Below are 18,370 nucleotides of genomic sequence, written 5' to 3' on the forward strand. Positions count from 1 at the left end.
TAGGCATGCCTCCTCCTCCATCCCTGGCAGATGATTTTAACACTCCCAGTGTTACCTGGGGTTCTTTTAACCCAAAGCTCTTGGTAACTTTTACTCTGTGCGAGGTGGTATCAGGAAATAAATCAGGGGAGACACAGCCATTCAACCGATAGATGGCTGGCACAAACGGGTTAACACCAGAGTGCTTTCACTTAAAGCTAAACTTTACTTAGTCTCAAGCACTTACACACGTCCGCAACAGGTTAGTTAAACACTCTCAACCCTTGATAATTACCGAAGCTGAACGTGACTTTCGAGTGGCACTGTAACAGGCTTCAGCTGGCCAGGCATCTGTCTGCCAGTGGGGACCAAGATGTGCCCAGAGGGAGCATCCCTGAAGAGCCCATTCTGAGAAGTCCAGTTACCTCAAACTTTCCCCCCTTATTTATACATTAGTAATACAATGACATATCCCTTAAAGAAAACTTGCTAAGCAAGCAGTTTTTAAAGATCAAATTAGAGACTTTCTTATCATAGAATCGTAGAATATCAGGGTTGGAAGGGACCTCAAGAGGTCATCTAGTCCAACCCCCTGCTCAAAGCAGGACCAATTCCCAACTAAATCATCCCAGCCAGGACTTTGTCAAGCCTGACCTTAAAAAACTCTAAGGAAGGAGATTCCACCACCTCCCTAGGTAACCCACTCCAGTGCTTCACCACCCTCCTAATGAAAAAGTTATTCCTAATATCCAACCTAAACCTCCCCCGCTGCAACTTGAGACCATTACTCCTTGTGCTGTAATCAGGTACCACTGAGAACAGTCTAGATCCATCCTCTTTAGAATCCCCTTTCAGGTAGTTGAAAGCAGCTATCAAATCTCCCCTCATTCTTCTCTTCTGCAGACTAAACAGTCCCAGTTCCCTCAGCCTCTCCTCATAAGTCATGTGCTCCAGCCCCCTAATCATTTGTGTTGCCCTCCGCTGGACTCTTTCCAATTTTTCCACATCCTTCTTGTAGTGTGGGGCCCAAAACTGGACACAGTACTCCAGATGAAGCCTCACCAATGTCGAATGATCACGTCCCTCGATCTGCTGGCAATGCCCCTACTTATACAGCCCAAAATGCTGTTAGCCTTCTTGGCAACAAGAGTACACTGTTGACTCATATCCAGCTTCTCATCCACTGTAACCCCTAGGTCCTTTTCTGCAGAACTGCTGCCTAGCCATTCGGTCCCTAGTCTGTAACAGTGAATGGGATTCTTCCGTCCTAAGTGCAGGACTCTGCACTTGTCCTTGTTGAACCTCATCAGGTTCCTTTTGGCCCAGTCCTCTAATTTGTCTAGGTCCCTCTGTATCCTATCCCTACCCTCCAGCGTATCTACCACTCCTCCCAGTTTAGTGTCATCTGCAAACTTCCCGAGAGTGCAGTCCATGCCATCCTCCAGATCATTAATGAAGATATTGAACAGAACCGACCCTTGGGGCACTCCGCTTGAAACCAGCTGCCAACTAGACATAGAGCCGTTGATCACTACCCGTTGAGCCCGACGATCTAGCCAGCTTTCTATCCACCTTATAGTCCATTCATCCAGCCCATATTTCTTTAACTTGCTGGCAAGAATACTGTGGGAGATTGTATCAAAAGCTTTGCTAAAGTCAAGGAATAAAACATCCACTGCTTTCCCCTCATCCACAGAGCCAGTTATCTCCTCATAGAAGGCAATTAGGTTAGTCAGGCATGACTTGCCCTTGGTGAATCCATGCTGACTGTTCCTGATCACTTTCCTCTCCTCTAAGTGCTTCAGAATTCATTCCTTGAGGACCTGCTCCATGATTTTTCCAGGGACTGAGGTGAGGCTGACTGGCCTGTAGTTCCCCAGATCCTCCTTCTTCCCTTTTTTAAAGATGGTCATCAATTTACCAGATATGATTTTTTTTTCAGAATGTCCGTGCCTTAAGTCCCTGACAAACATTCCTGGGGGCGCATTTAGACAGACGTCCTGTTTTTCTAAAATACATAGCCATTTAAACATTCTCAGCAGGAAGGATGCGGTGTCAAGTTGCCCTGTCTATGGCACACCAAACCCCCTCCCCTCCTGTCTTGGTTATGCAGAGGTCGCTGCATGACCAATTTACTACCTGCTGACTTGGCTACTTTTAGCAATAAGCAAGAATGGCTCAGTACGGCCTGCTAACTTGGCTACTGTTAGCAACAAGCGATAGTGGTTTAGGCACTTTACTGGTTTGCCAAAATCTCCCTGAACTGGGACTCCCTGCAGATTCCCCTCAAGGAGGTGACAGAGCCTCATCATAACCAGCTCGCTATCCTCCACTCACCCCATCAGCCCACATAGCCTTGCTTGTTATGAGGCACTTCTGGTCCCAGCGAAGATCACCTGATACACCCCAGCTTCCATTCTGTCTTCATGCAAAAGAGTGGATAAGAAATATTGTGTCCTGGCAAAGGACTGGGAATTTTTATTTTCCCATCTCTCCCCTACATCCTTGATAGTTCATGCAGTGAATGAATGTGGTAGGCAGCACCACGCTAAAATCGTGCCTTCTGACAAAGATCACAAGCATATGGACCTCCTGGGGAGGAAGTCTTATTCCTCAGCCTCTTTACTGTTTAGAATCGCCAATTATCAGGTGTAGATGGATAAATACAACTGCATGAATTATACAAAGTTGGTTTCAGAGTAGCAGCCGTGTTAGTCTGTGACCGCAAAAAGAACAGGAGTACTTGTGGCACCTTAGAGACTAACAAATTTATTAGAGCATAAGCTTTTGTGGACTACAGCCCACTTCTTCGGATGCAAAGTTAAACTCTTTCATGTACCATGTGCCAATAGAACACAGAAAAAAGTACTAGACAATTATTGCGGAGGGCAGCTACTTGCCAGGACAGTCCTACACGCCTGCCTTGATACCGCTGACTGTTCGATTACTACAGTGGTGGTAAAGAGAAGAGCTTCCTGGCTCCAACTCTCTGGATTCTCAAAAGAGGTCCAGAATACAGTAGAGGAACCTTCCTTTTGATGGGTCTAAGTTGTTTGTAGATAGCACAGATGAATCCCTGCGAACATTGAAGGACTCTAGAGCTACTTTGCATTCTTTTGGTATTTATACACCCACCTACAAGAGAAAGCTCAGCAAGTCCCAGACGGCCCAGACATCCCACCCCATCCAATACCTTACCTCCTGGAGATCCTATGAGCCAAACCAAAAGAGACAGTGATTTCAGGGAAGGAAACCGTCCTCTTCTCAGCCTCCTGACCCACACTCATCCACCTGCAAGTAGCAATTTTTAATGGGTTGGTCGAGTGCTTGAATTGCCATCCTTATCCTCTTCAGCTGCACCAATTCACCAGCCTTCCTTCCTTCAGTGACCACCTTCACTACTTCAGGCAAGAGTGGGAATTGATCACTATGGACAAGTGGGTTTTGGAGATCCTCTCTCCACAGAATATACTGTTACCGAAATATCGGGTCCACCTAGCTGAGAGCCAATAACAGCCAGACAGGGATAAGGAAGAGTTGCTTTATTCTGCAGAAGAAAGGAGAGCTTTGCACCTTAGTACAAAAACTCTGTCTCACACACATTTTACAGATCATTTATACACATTCAGACCAAGGTCTTTGCAGTGTTAACACTTGATTGGTGGTGGTCAGCCCCGTGCTTTTGCTATCTGGTCAGTGAAAACCGGCTTGGGACCAGCTCCAACTACCTTAAGGCCTTGAAGGGAAGACAGTTGAAAAGTTCAGGCTACTGTGTCCTTAAAGTGTCTGCTTCCCCCTAATGGCCGCTGGCTGACATAACGGCTACTCTGTTAACGGGGCGGGGGGGGTCACTAATAACTTTCACAGTCCCCCCTTCGGGCCTGACAAATTCAAAAATTGTCAGGCCCGTTACGCAATTTGCGATCAAGCTGGAGGGACAGATATTGGGTTTTCTTATGGACAGCAGAGCTTTTGATCATAGCATTACACAGGCATTTGGCACATTGTATCATTGTCCAAATAACACATAGAAGGAAAAGAAAAAAAAGAATCCATTTAACAATTGTTCGAAAGAGCCCCGTAAACCATGACCCAAGGTCTGGAAGAAGGTCCTCAAAACTAAAAGTGTGATCAAGAGATACAGCATGGAAAACAACAGCAGCATTCTTAATGGCTTGTAAATCCTGCTCAATTAAGCCAGAATGATTAACATAGAAACAACATTTTTCCCCGATGCGAGCACAAGCCCCTCCTAATTCAGCATTCATAGCATCTAACACACGTCTATTTTGCAAAGCTATTTCTGCCACCTCATTAATCTCCTGTTTCAACTTCTGCAAAGCGTCTATTGATGCATTGGCTATTTTTTCTAGTTCTGCAGAAATACTTACTACTGCTTTTTCTAGCTCAGCTACCCCCAACCCAGGAATGAGCGCACGAACAAAAGAGTGAAACCCCGTTTGCCTGACTACTAGGGGATTGTTGGCACGTTTCGCTCGAGTCCTTATAAGGGGGGGTGTCAAAAACTTATGGGCATAGCTGCCCAGATTAAGAATCTGGCTGGCATCCAATGTGTCGTTTACTTGGACATCTGGTAACACCCGGGCTACACCGCACCGACCTTGCCAACCTGGAGGAAGAGCTTTATAGACATTGTGGCCACAGATAAAATACAAGCCAGGGGTCTCTAAATAGAGGGTAAGGGTATTACCTGCAACTCGATGGCGCCAGGTCACCCTTCTATCCCAGCTCCCGGAGTTACTCACTAGCCGGTCCTGGCACCTCCAATGGGAAACATTTAAGTTTCCTAGGGCATGGGTAGTGTTTAAAATGGCTCCACAATACGTAACCTTAAATATGTTAGCTGTAAAACTTGCAAGTGATCCCATAGGCTCCGGGCATCCAGACATCCTTTCAAGGGATGTGTGGGGCAACAGAATGCCAGAGTAAATATCTATATAATACATATGTGTCTTATTTATGGGGCCTAACGGGAGGAATGAGGGAAACCACTACCCTTGATAACAAAAGCCTGTTGGTCTCACAGTAATGGCCATGTGTAGGAGACAATGGGGTTTTTGGGCATTCTCAGGGGTATTTAAAGGGTAAAAGGTTCCATTTCTGACCTCAAACCGAAGGATTTGATCACAGGCCTCCAGGGGAAGGTAGCCCACTTCCCTCCCCCTTCCTTCAGCATTCTCCAAACAAAGGGGCATTTTATACCCGATCCCAAGAACTTCAAAAAGAGGGACCCCCTTAGCTGCCCAATAATAATGCCAAACCTCAGACCTTCTCCCATATTTGTCATATTGATATTCCCCAATCCATGCCCATTCAGTTTTCCGTTCTACCTGTAAGGAGAGTACTTCAGAAAGATTTGCTGGTACAGCCCACAATCCTATTCCTTCCTCAGAGCGGGTTTTGTGACACAGCCAACAATCAGATAAGTGTCCCAATGTGGCTATTTGCTGAAGAGATTTAGCGGCTGGGTGTGGATTAGCTTGTACAAGGGGCAAACCCAAAAGCAATAGCCACTGCAGCACCATCTGAGAACCCATAGTTATAAAGTCTTAGGATTTTGTTCGCCGGAACAGAAGCTTTAGTCCCTCAAGAGGTTCAGCTTTCCAGGTATCGTCTGCTTCTGGCTCTTCCGGGTCGCGGTGGGAAGAGCTGGCGGTGCTCCCTCGAGGTCCGAAGTCGTCTGCTTCTGGCCCCGTCCTAGGGGCTAGCTTGACTCGGGTGTGGTGTATCCAAGTGTCTCGCTCTCTCACTCGAACAGCAGTGTGAGAGGTAAGAAGGACTTGGAAAGGGCCCGCCCACCGGGGTTGGAGAGGCTCGTGTTTCCACTCTTTCACATAGACCCAGTCTCCTGGAGCGATCCGGTGGGCAGGAACATCAGCGGGTAGGGACTGAAATTGAGCCGCATACCTGTGGAGAGATTTGAGAGTGGTTTGAAGGGAAACAACATATTTGGTTAGTTCCTCGTCACCCCAAGTGGCTAAATCAGTTACAAATCCTGGATCAGCAAATCCGGTGTATGGCCTGCCAAATAAAAGTTCAAAGGGAGAGAGACGGAGCCGGCCTCTAGGGGCAGTTCGAACTGCCAAGAGGGCCAAAGGCAGAGCCTGAAGCCATTTTAACCCAGTTTGAGCACACAGCTTAGAAAGTTTAAGTTTTAAAGTCTGGTTCATCCTTTCCACTTGTCCTGAAGATGGTGGTCTCCAAGGGGTGTGTAGAAGCCAGTCAATACCTAGGGCTTTTGCAATGTTTTGAATAATCTGGGCAGTAAAATGAGTCCCTTGATCAGAGTCAATAGACCTAGGGGGGCCAAACCTAGGAATGACATGGTTTAATAAGGTCTTTCCCACTTCCACGGCAGTTGCTCGTCTAGTCGGGAATGCTTCAGTCCATCCAGTCAGTTGACACACGATTACAAGGAGGTACTTGTAGCCCTGGCACTTAGGCATTTCTGAGTAGTCAATTTGAAGTCGCTCGAAGGGTGTGTATGCCCATAACCTGGCTCCAGGGGGGCCTTTAGGTTCCCCCCTTGGATTGAATTTCACACAGATGTCACAAGTGGCAAGGACTCGTTTAGCTTCCTGGAATACTCCAGGAGCATACCAAAGTCTATTCACAGTAGCTGCCATGGCCTCTGCACCACCGTGGGTTTCCTGGTGTAATTTAAATAGGGCAGGCCGTAGAGCAGCTCGGGGCAATGCTCTTCTTCCATCTGGCAGTTGCCATTCCCCCCCTCGGGTTTTGGTGGCCCCCATGCTTTTCCAACGCTCGACCTCTGATGGCTCAGGGGTAAAAGGGGCTGGGACTGGAGTTGGCGGGGTGGAGGATGTGAGTACCATCTGGTTGGTAACATATGGCTGTAGGGAGGCTGCTTTTGAAGCTGAATCAGCCAACCGATTCCCATTAACGGTGGGATCGTTTCCCTTCTGATGAGCCCGAACATGGACGATGGCAATCTCAGATGGCAGATGTATGGCTTCCAATAATTTCAGGATCAAGGGCCCATGGGCCACCTTAGTGCCACTGGAGGTAATAAAGCCACGCTCTGCCCACAGTTGGCCTGTGGCATGGCAAACACCAAAGGCATATTTCGAGTCAGTATATATGTTCACCGACTGACCTGCTGCCAACTCACATGCTCGGGTGAGGGCTATCAATTCTGCTGCCTGAGCTGAGGTGGAAGGTCCCAGGGGAGCAGACTGTAATACATCAAACTGAGTAGTTACTGCAAACCCAGATACCCGTTGGCCCTCCATGACCCGTGCTGAACCATCAGTATACAGTTCCAGTTCAGCATTTTGAATGGGCACATCTGAAAGGTCTACTCGAGGTTTTTCTTGATGTTGCACTATCTGAAGGCAATCATGTGAGGGCTCATAATCATAGTCCGGGAACGGTAAAAGGGTTGCAGGGTTCAAGGTATGGCACTGTTCAATTTTTAAATTGGTCCTGGACAATAAAGAAACTTCCAAATGCGTTAATCTTTGAGAGGTCAAATGTTGCGTGCCCTTTTGGACCAACAATTGTTGAGCTGCATGAGGGGTCCGTAAGGTCAGTGGATGGCCCAAGGTAATCTTTTCCGCTTGGGGTACCAGGAGACCAGCAGCAACCACTGCTCGGAGACAGCCAGGAAAGCCCTGTGCCACAGCATCCAATTTTTTGGAGAAATAGGCCACAGGTCGTTCTCTGGGTCCAAAAGCCTGAGTAAGGACACCAGAGGCCACCCCAAGTCGCTCATGTACATAGAGAACAAAGGGTTTGCGATAATCAGGGAGTCCAAGGGCTGGGGCTGAGACCAAAGCTGTTTTAATTCCCTGGAAGGCTTTGACGGCCCCAGAATCCCAGTGAAGGGGCTCCTCAGCATCATGGGTGATCTGTTCAAAGAGGGGTTTTGCCATCTCCCCAAAACCTGGAATCCAGGAACGGCAGAATCCTGCCAGGCCTAAAAATCCCCGCATTTCGCGTTTTGTTTCTGGTCGGGGAATGTTAAGAATTGACTGAATACGGGTACTAGATAACGCTCGATACCCAGGGGTGAGTACATGACCAAGATAAGTTACCTTGTCTTTGGCAAACTGCAACTTAGAAGGAGATACTTTATGTCCCTTGTCTGCCAAGCAATTTAGCAAGTAAATAGTGTCTGTTTCACATGTTACCTGATCCGGAGAACAAACCAGGACGTCATCCACATACAAGAGATATGTAGACCCACCCGGTAGGCTGATATCAGCTAAGTCACGTGTCAGGATAGAGGAAAAAATAGTCGGGGACTCAACATATCCTTGCGGGAGCCGAGTCCAGGTCAGTTGTTCTGCTCTCCTAGTTTCTGGGTCCGTCCATGTAAATGCAAAGATATCCCAGCTGTCCTTATCTAGAGGAATACTAAAAAAAGCATTACACAAGTCTATTACTGAATAACAAGCAGTACCTGCTGGAATGGCAGTCAGGATTGTGTGAGGGTTTGGTACCACATTGTGTCTAGCTTGGACAACCTTATTTACTGCACGTAAGTCCTGGACAAATCGGTATACCGGTTTTCCCTCTGAGTCCATGTCAGGTTTTTTTACTGGCAGGATGGGGGTATTGAAAGGAGACTTGGTGTGAACCAGCACTCCCAACCGTAGGAATGTGGTGATAAGACTCCGGAGGCCAAGCAGAGCTTCTTGGGGGATGGGATACTGACGAATCCGAGGAATTTCAATGCCTGGCTTCAGGGTTATACGCACTGGCTCTGTCTGGAGAGTCCCCAAGTCTGCCCTTGAAGTGCCCCACAGGGAGATGTTTACCTCCTGTCTGAGTCGCTCGGGTAAGATTTGGTCCGCAGGCAGGATCGGGTCCTTTGAAACTTGGGTTAGAACAGCACACAGCTGGGGAAGTTGGGTTTGAGGCAACCGAAGAATGATTTTGTCATCTGAAAAGAAAATCTGAGCACGTAGTTTACACAACAGATCTCTGCCTAAGAGGTTAACTGGGGAATCCGGGGCTAGCAGAAAGGCATGGGAGGAGGAGACACCAGAGATTTCTACAGCAGCCTCCTGTAATACAGAACAGTCAAATGGCTTCCCGCCTATACCCATTACCGGAATGCTCTTATCTGTAAGGCTTCCTCTCTCCGGCTTGGCAGTAACAGTAGAAAGTGCAGCCCCTGAATCCAAAAGACAAGAATAGGTGGTTCCTCCCAATGTTAGGCGAACCTGGGGGTCTGTGGAGGAACAAACATAAGTGGTAAAATCATTTGAATAGGTGACAAGAGGACCCCCTGGTTGCCGTCATTCCTCATTAGCAACAGCGTCTGTTCTTGTCACAGCCATCTGTTGTTGAGGTCGGTCTGGGCGACGGGGTTGTCGTCCAGTAGGTCTGTTCGGACACTCTCTCTTCCAGTGGCCAAGCTGCTTACAGTAGTTACATATATCATTGGCATGTCTCGGGTTCCCCCCATAATCTGATTTTGGTTGCCACTTGGGGGGTCCCTGTCTCCCTCCCTGTTTTTCATTTCCAGTGTTTACAAGGGCTGCTAGCATCCTCACCTGTTTGGTCTCTTGAACTTTTTCCCTTGTATGATATACTCGGGTGGCCACGCTTACCAGTTCCTCCAGGGATTTTCCTTCAGCACCCTCAAGCTGCTGCAACCGCTTCTTGATGTCCGGGGCTGACTGGGAAATAAAAATAAGCCTGACCGTGGACTGTGTGTCCATGGCCTTGGGATCTATATTAGTATGGATACAAAATGCTTTACAAAGTCTCTCATAAAAGTCAGAAGGGTGTTCTTCTTTCCCTTGCACAGTATTATGAACTTTTGTCCAATCTAAAGTTCTTTCTCCCGCTTGTTTTATGCCTGTCAAAATATAATCTAGGAATTTCTTCAGATCTGCTTGTTGGGTCAAATCATTCGGGTTCCAATGGGGCGGATTGGCGAGCCTTATAAAATTGCGACCGTCGTTGGCAGCCTCTGCAGCCTCCCGGGCCCCCCTCAGTACCCGCTCTTTCTCTTCCGTGCGCAATAAGCAATCTAAAAGTTGGCCCACGTCTTGCCAATCAGGACTATGAGACTGGAAAATCGCACGGAATCGCCTGTGAACGACATGACGTCCGGGTCGTCCCTAAGGCGAGGTGTAGTGGTTTGCCAGTTCATAAGGTCAGCAGTGGTAAAGGGGACATGAACATAACGGTCTACAACATTCCCATCCGTTGTAGGGACTGGGATGGTCCGGAGGGGTGCTTGGACATTAATTACCTCGTCCCCATAAAGTGCCCCCTTCCTTGTATGGGACGGACTAAGGCTGGGAACAGACAGGGAGGTAGTGTACCCACTGCTGGTGGCTCCACTAGCTGATTTTCTTGCCTGCATTGTGGTGTCCTCAGTCTTTATTGGTAATATCTGTCTCGGTAGACCTGCTGTCCTGGTCTCCGTTGAGGAGGGTACCGGGTCCCCCCTAATTGGTAATGCTGCCGCCGGGGGTGGGCGTGGTCTAGAGCAATATATGGGGGGGATATCCTCCAAATAATCAGCCTCATGAGGGACAGAAGCTTTCGGGAATAGAGGGGCTTGAACCTGTACCTTCTTCATGCGACGATGGGCCTCATCGTCCCACAAAAACCAATAGTCCATTTGCCCCGGCGCTTGGTTTTCCAATGTCAGGCGTAAGGGGGTTAAATGGGTAGGAATATCAAAGGAGCCATACTCGGGCCACGCAGTCCCCAAGGCTGGCCAGTCCTTGGTGCAAAGTTGTAAAAAACGCTTCCTTGACATCCCTTTTTGAACACCGGGTAAGGGCCATTTGCTTAACATATAATCCAAAGGACTATCCTTAGAGGGTTTTACCAGAGACCCACCCATCTGCCTGCTGACACTCTTAAAATAGAATTACACAGAGAACAGAGGGAATTATGGCCTAAACAGAGACCCACCTATCTGCCTGCTGACACTCTAACAGAGAATTACACAGAGAACAGAGGGAATTATGGTCTAATAGGATCCTATTACAGGAATTTCTACCAATACACACCTAACACCCAATGTATAAGACAGAAATTCATAAACCGGTTAACCAGACCAGAACCAGATAGTGTCTCCTTATCCTATTAGGACTCACCTTATCGGAGCACGAACCCCGGGGGCCGCGGTGAAGCAGAGAAAAGGGGCGAAACACCCCGTTGGCGCCGTTCCCAGTTCGCCGCAGCCGTCCGGAGTCCAATGTCCGAGCTAGGAGGGTCCCATCTGGGGTCGCCAGAAACTGTTACCGAAATATCGGGTCCACCTAGCTGAGAGCCAATAACAGCCAGACAGGGATAAGGAAGAGTTGCTTTATTCTGCAGAAGAAAGGAGAGCTTTGCACCTTAGTACAAAAACTCTGTCTCACACACATTTTACAGATCATTTATACACATTCAGACCAAGGTCTTTGCAGTGTTAACACTTGATTGGTGGTGGTCAGCCCCGTGCTTTTGCTATCTGGTCAGTGAAAACCGGCTTGGGACCAGCTCCAACTACCTTAAGGCCTTGAAGGGAAGACAGTTGAAAAGTTCAGGCTACTGTGTCCTTAAAGTGTCTGCTTCCCCCTAATGGCCGCTGGCTGACATAACGGCTACTCTGTTAACAGGGCGGGGGGGGTCACTAATAACTTTCACAACTTCCTCTTCTCAGCCTCCTGACCCACACTCATCCACCTGCAAGTAGCAATTTTTAATGGGTTGGTCGAGTGCTTGAATTGCCATCCTTATCCTCTTCAGCTGCACCAATTCACCAGCCTTCCTTCCTTCAGTGACCACCTTCACTACTTCAGGCAAGAGTGGGAATTGATCACTATGGACAAGTGGGTTTTGGAGATCCTCTCTCCACAGAATATACCATCCACTTTAGTTCACTTCCACCAAGGGATCCCCCTTCTCCATCCCTCTTTAGGAACCCCTCTCACAAATGCTTGTTTTGTCAAGAAATAAACTCTCTCTGATACTTGGGAGTTGTAGAAACAGTCCCCATGCAGCACATAAGGAATGGGTTTTATTCAGCGTACTTCCTGGGACCAAAAAAGAGAAGAAGATGGAGACCCATCCTAGACCTGAGAGTACTCAACACCTGTGTGAAGGAACAGAAATTCAGAATGGTGATTTTTGCAGTGATAATTCCATCATTAGAGCAGGGGGATTGGTTCTCAGGCCTTGACCTTGAAGAGATGTATTTCCACATTGCTATCCAGCCATACCACAAGCAATTCTTCCATTTCATTGCTGGCCAGGAACACTTTCAATACTGAGTATTCCCTTTATGCCTGTCATCTGCCCTGATGGACTTTTTGAAAGTCATGTTGGTAGTATCAGCTCAGCTCAGCTCCGCAGGAGGTAATTGAGTATTCCCTTACCTGGATGACTGGTTGCTGAAAGGCCGCTTCATGGAATTAATGTCTCAGGCAACTTGTGAGGCCATAGATCTCTTCCTTGATTGGGCCTACAACTCTACATGCAATAATCCACCTTGATCCCTGTACAAAACTAAGAATTCGTAGGGGCACATCTTAATTCAGTAACAGGAAGAGCCTACCTTCCTCTGCACAGGTTTGTGACTCTTTCTAACATAGCAAATACAATTCAGCTCAGCACCCAAACCACAGTCAGGAACTGTATTCAATTAGTGGGACATGTGGCAGCCACCACCTTTGTTACAGAACATGCCAGGCTTCAAATGCTCTGCCTTCAAGGGTGGCTCACAGCTATGTATTCACCAACCAGACAGTTTAAATATGCTTTTTCCATACCTACCTCTGTAAAACAATCCCTCAACTGGTGAAAAAGCCCTCACAACGTGTGCACAGGAGTCCCATTTGTGTGTCCTTCCACAATGGTCCACCATTCCAATGCCCTACTGCAGTATGGGACCTTAAATGCCTTACAAGACTGCCCTTCAAACTTCTAGCTACCTGTTCTCTGCTCCATTAATTAATGAAGACTGTACTCCTGATGGTCATAACATTGGCATGATGGGTTGGAGAAACAGAGGCCTTGATGACATACCTCTCCTCACAGTGTTTTTAAGGACAAGGTCATGCTGTGGCCCCACACTAAATTCTTACCTAAAGTTTCTTCCGAGTTCCATCAATCAGCCCACATCTAAATTGCCAGGAGGCACTGCTACACACCTTTGCCATTAGGAGATCCCTAGCTTTCTAGCTAGATAGGACAAAACTATTCAGAAAGACCCACTGGTTATTCGTCTTGCTAACAGACAGGTCAAAAGGGTCAGCAATCTCTAACCAGAAACTTTCCAAGTGGATATCAAGTTTCATTAATTCTTGTTACCAGTCTTTCAATATTCAGCCACCTTAGGAAATATGAACTCATTCTACAAGTTCCATTGTCACTTCTACAGGCTTGCTCAAGAATGAGTTGAGTATTGAAGTCTGTTAAATTGCAACATGGACATCTATACATATGATCACCAAACACTGTGCTATAATTCATGACTCCGCCACTGATACTATCTTCAGCTTGGCTGTACTTTCCTCCATACTGGACTCAATTCTGAAGCCCCCTCCGCCTTAGAGGATATCACCCAGTAGTCATCTAGAGTGGAGCACCTGTATGGACACTTCTTCTTAAAGAAGAAGAAGAAGAAATTGGTTACTCACCATGTGCAGTTATTGTGGTTCTTTGACATGTGTCCCCCTACATGTGCTCCACTTCCTGCCCTGCTTTCCCTCAGCTTCAGAGTTCTCTGCCATGGAGCTTCATGATACAGAAGGAACTTAAAGCAGTTTGTCCACTCAGTGCTATATAACAGTGGCACTGGGCACGAGACTGAATAATAAGCATGTGTGGACTGAACGGACACTGCTATGAGAATCTCTTTTGAAAGGCACAGGGGGCTCTAGCACACCTAAAGTGGAGCCCCCTAAGGGGGCCACATCTTGAAGAACCACAGTTACTGCACAGAGTAACCATTTCTTCAGAGCACATATAAGCATGTGACTAAGAGTTTTGTGTGTGTATGGTATTGGGATTTGGGCTAAAACTCATGTAAGAACACATGATGAGCCTTCACTGTGGACCTACTCTTTGGAGCAAATAATGTAATTTGTCGGATTGAAGACTGTAACTTGGAAAGCATTGTCTCTCAAAAGCATTAAAGAGTGATGGAGGATAACCAACTGAACATGAACTGCTAGTGCAATGCTGTTGCTAAATGAACTAACACAATAATTAGATGTTTAAATAGAGCGATATTGAGTTGGAGTAAGAAAGTGGTATTGCTTCAGTTTCCTGCATTGTTGCAACATTGCTGGAATACTGTGTCCAGTCCATTCTAAAAAGGGTATTGAAAAATTGATGAGGATTCAGAAAATACCCACAGGAATACCTACCTTCCAACCAGGGATTTAAGAAGCTCAATCTAAGTAGTCTACCAAGGAAAAGGTTAAGGTTAAGCCCATAGCATTGGGAGATGATTTCTGATAGTAGAGGATTCTGTAGTCCAGTGGTCTCCAACCTTTTTATGCCCAAGGTCACTTTCTGAATTTAAGGGCAACCCAGGATCTCCCCCGCCCTTTCCCCAAAGCCCCATCCACTCCATCCTTCCCCCCCACCCCAGTCGCTCACTCTCCCCCACCCTCAATCACTTTCACCAGGCTGGGGCAGGGTGTTGGGGTTCGGGAGGGGGTTTGGGCTCTGGGCTGGGGCCAAGGGGTTCGCAGTATGGGAGGGGGCTCTTGGCTGAGCCTGGGGCAGGGGGTTGGGGTGCAGGAGGGGTGAGGGATGCAAGCTCCAGGAGGGAGTTTGGGTGCAGGAGGGGACTCTGGGCTGGGACAGAGTGTTGGGGTGCTGGAGGAGGGTATGGAGTGCTGGCTCTGGGAGGGAGGTCAGGGCTGGAGTAGGTGGTTGGCGTGCAGGAAGGGTTATGGGGTTCTGTCTCTGGGAGGGGCTCAGGGCTGGGACAGGGGGTGCAGGAGGGGGTTCAGGGTGCAGGAGGGGGCATGGGGTCCTGGCTCCAGGGGCTGGGACCTGAGGTGTGGGCTCCCGCTAGGGGGCACTTACCTCTTGCGGCTCCCGGTGGGCAGTGGAGCAGGGCTAAGGCAGTGAATTACAATTAATTTGGAAAGATTTTTCATGAAACAACTGCTGCTCTTTAAAGATCTCACATAGAATTGATTTTCTGTTCAGAATGGAGATTCTAATGGGTTTTGGTCTTTTTACTTCTAGTTTCTCTTTGAAGATTCCAATGAAACTTTGTTGACATTGAAGATGGTTCAATATATCCATTTGACAAGTGAGGTGAATTATTTACTCTTATTTATTATGGGCACAATTGTGACTGATGTTATACATCTACACTGGGGAATCAGAGGGCATAAGTTGCCCTCTTAGTCCCCTGCACTGGTTATCTGTATAGAGGGTAGAAGCTCTGGTATGGATTAAATCCAAATGATTTATTATTTTCTCCTATTGAAAGAAAAGCCTGTTATCATTTGAGGAGGAAATCTGTATTTTGGAAGAAAGCAAGCCAGCTTTGTTTCTGTACTCCCACTATTTATCATATTCATGTCCTTTTTTATAAGTTCTAACAGTTTTTTCTACTAGGTCATTGGAAGCTGGATGGTATGGGGAAATTTAATTGTTTTATCCCATTCGTGTGGGTACTCCTCTTTAGGTGAGTCTGAGTCCCTGCACCTGTGATCAGAGATTCTTAGTAGCAGTACCAGTTTGGGCTACACATGTGCTCCCCCTGTCTCATGCTGCTCCCTGGTGTCTATATGGCACTGTGCAGCCAAACTCCCCATCACCGTGCCTCAGTGGGTCGCAACTGAGAATACCAAATTCAGGACAAACTGCTGAGTAATGGGGCAGACTCACCCCAAACTGGTGGTTATTCTTCAATAAGATATACCAAACCACCAACAAAAGTAAACTTCTGTCTCACTACACTGGCTAACAAGAAGTCAGAAATGCTGTCTCCCTAGGTAGCCAGCCCTGGTTTCACCACCCAAATAGGAGACTTAATGATGAGTGGTTAATTAAAGCCAATTTAAACAACAAAAGGGTTCTTCTGATCCCAAAGGACCAATCACATACCTGTTACATAACCGCACTCAGAAACAAAACAATGTACAACTTTAGTGCTTACAAGTCTACTCGGTCGTACTTCTTGTTCAGCCAATCACTAACACAATATCAACTGAAAGTATGGCACTGTTGTAGCCAGCTTTGCGAGGTATTTACGTGCCAGGGATGTGTGACAAAGTTCGTCCTCTATCTTGGTGGGTCCTGTGCTTATTGGCGGATTTTCTTGCCTCAGAGATTCACCATGTGGGTTGGGGAACAGCCCAGAGACCTTCCCCTCTGGAAGAACACACAGTCCAGGTCAATTGGGAGGTTTGGGGGGAACCTGGGCCCGCCCTCTACTCCAGGTTCCAGCCCAGGGCCCTGTGGACTGCAGCTGTCTATAGTGCCTCCTGTAACAGCTGCATGACAGCTACAACTCCCTGGGCTACTTCCCCATGGCCTCCTCCAAACACCTTCCTTATTCTCACCACAGGACCTTCCTCCTGGTGTCTGATAATGCTTGTGCTCCTCAATCCTCCAGCAGCACACCCTCTGACTCTCAGCTTCTTGCGCCCCTTGCTCCCAGCTCCTCACACTCGCACCACAAACTGAAGTGAGCTCCTTTTTAAAACCCAGGTGTCCTAATTAGCCTGCCTGCCTTAACTGGTTCTAGCAGGTTCCTGATTACTCTAGTGCAGCCCCTGCTCTGGTCACTCAGGGAACAGAAAACTACTCATCCAGTGACCAATATATTTGCCCTTTACCAGACTCCTGTACCCCACTGGTCTGGGTCTGTCACAGATGCTAAACATTCGTATGCCCCTTCATGCTTTGGCCACCATTCCAGAGGACATTGTTTCATGCTGATGATGCTCGTTAAAAGAATAATGGTTAAATAAATTTGTGACTGAACTCTTTGGGGGAGAATTGTATGTCCCCTGCTCTGTTTTACCTGCATTCTGCCATATATTTTGTGTTGTGGCAGTCTTGAATAATGACCCACTACATGTTGTTCGATTTAAGAGCACTTTCACTGCAGATCTGACAAAACACAAAGAAGGTACCAATGTGAGATTTCTAAAGATAACTACAGCACTCAACCCAAGATTTAGGAATCTGAAGTGCCTTCCAAAATCTGAGAGGGACGAGGTGTAGAACAAGCTTTCAGAAGTCTAAAAAGAGCAAAACTTCAATGTGGAAACTACAGAACCCTAACCACCAAAAAAGAAAATCAACCTTCTCTTGGTGACATCTGACTCACATTATGAAAATGAACATGCGTCAGTCCACATTGTTTAGGATCATTATTGAGCAGAACCCGTCATCAGCATGGAAGCATGTCCTCTGGAATGATGTGCAAAGAAAAAAGGGACATATGACTCTACCGCATCTGGCACAAAAATATTTTGTGACTCCGGCTACAACGGTGCCATGTGAATGCCTTTTCTCACTTTCAGGTGACTTTGTAAACATGAAGCAGGCAGCATTATCTCCCATAAATGTAAACAAACTTGTTTGTCTGAGCAATTGGCTGAACAAGAAGTAGGACTGAGTGGAGTGGTAGACGCTAAAGTTTTATGTTGTTTTATTTTTGAGAGCAGTTATTTTTTATACATAATTCTACATTTGTAAGTTCAACTTTCATGATAAAGAGATTGCACTACAGTACTTGTATTAGGTGAATTGAAAACTACTATTTCTTTTGTTTCTTTTTTACAATGTATTCTGTCTTTAATTGAAATCCATATATTTGAAAATGTAGAAAACATCCAAAATATTGAAGTAAATGGTATTCTATTATTGTTTAACCGTACGATTAATAGCGATAATTTTTTTAATCACTTGACTGCCGTAGTTCTCAGCCTTTACCCATCCTATCACTAAACGACTCCTCAAGGGTATTTGGAACCTCTGCCTGGAAATTCAAGTTCCCACCCCACCCTGGGACCTTAACGTAGTACTACCGTATCTCACTGGTCCCCCATTCAAACCCATAATGACATCTTTACTCAGGCACCTATCGATGAAGGCGGCCTTCCTCATTGCTATCACATCCATGTGATGAGTGGGAGAACTAGGAGCTCACAGCATACCCTCCATATACAATCTTCTTCAAAGACAAGGTCACGTTAAGACCGCATCTTAAATTTCTACCCAAAATACCTTTCTCATTCCACCTGCATTCAACCCATGCACCTGCCATCGTTCTTCCCTAAACCTCAGGAGAACAAATGAGAGGCAAAGTTCCACACTCTAGATGTCAGATGGGCATTAGCATTCTATATTGAAAGGATGACTGGAAAAAGGCTAATATAGTGCCCATCTTTAAAAAAGGGAAGAAGAA

The 18,370-nt window shown here is 46.8% G+C and overlaps 1 long non-coding RNA gene across 2 annotated transcripts; it reads right to left on the minus strand.

Moving 5' to 3' along the window:
- Nucleotides 1–3,506: 3,506 nt before the first annotated feature.
- Nucleotides 3,507–11,624, minus strand: LOC135983624 (uncharacterized). Of its 2 annotated transcripts, none has more exons than XR_010601350.1 (2): nucleotides 11,091–11,624; nucleotides 3,507–9,199 (listed from the first exon to the last, which is right to left on the minus strand). It is a non-coding gene; the product is annotated as an uncharacterized LOC135983624 (long non-coding RNA). The 2 variants fall into 2 exon arrangements; XR_010601345.1 differs by lacking the exon at nucleotides 11,091–11,624 and adding an exon at nucleotides 9,525–10,997.
- Nucleotides 11,625–18,370: the final 6,746 nt, after the last annotated feature.

Source organism: Chrysemys picta, chromosome 1, assembly GCF_011386835.1.
Source record: "Chrysemys picta bellii isolate R12L10 chromosome 1, ASM1138683v2, whole genome shotgun sequence".
NCBI lineage: Eukaryota > Metazoa > Chordata > Testudines > Emydidae > Chrysemys > Chrysemys picta.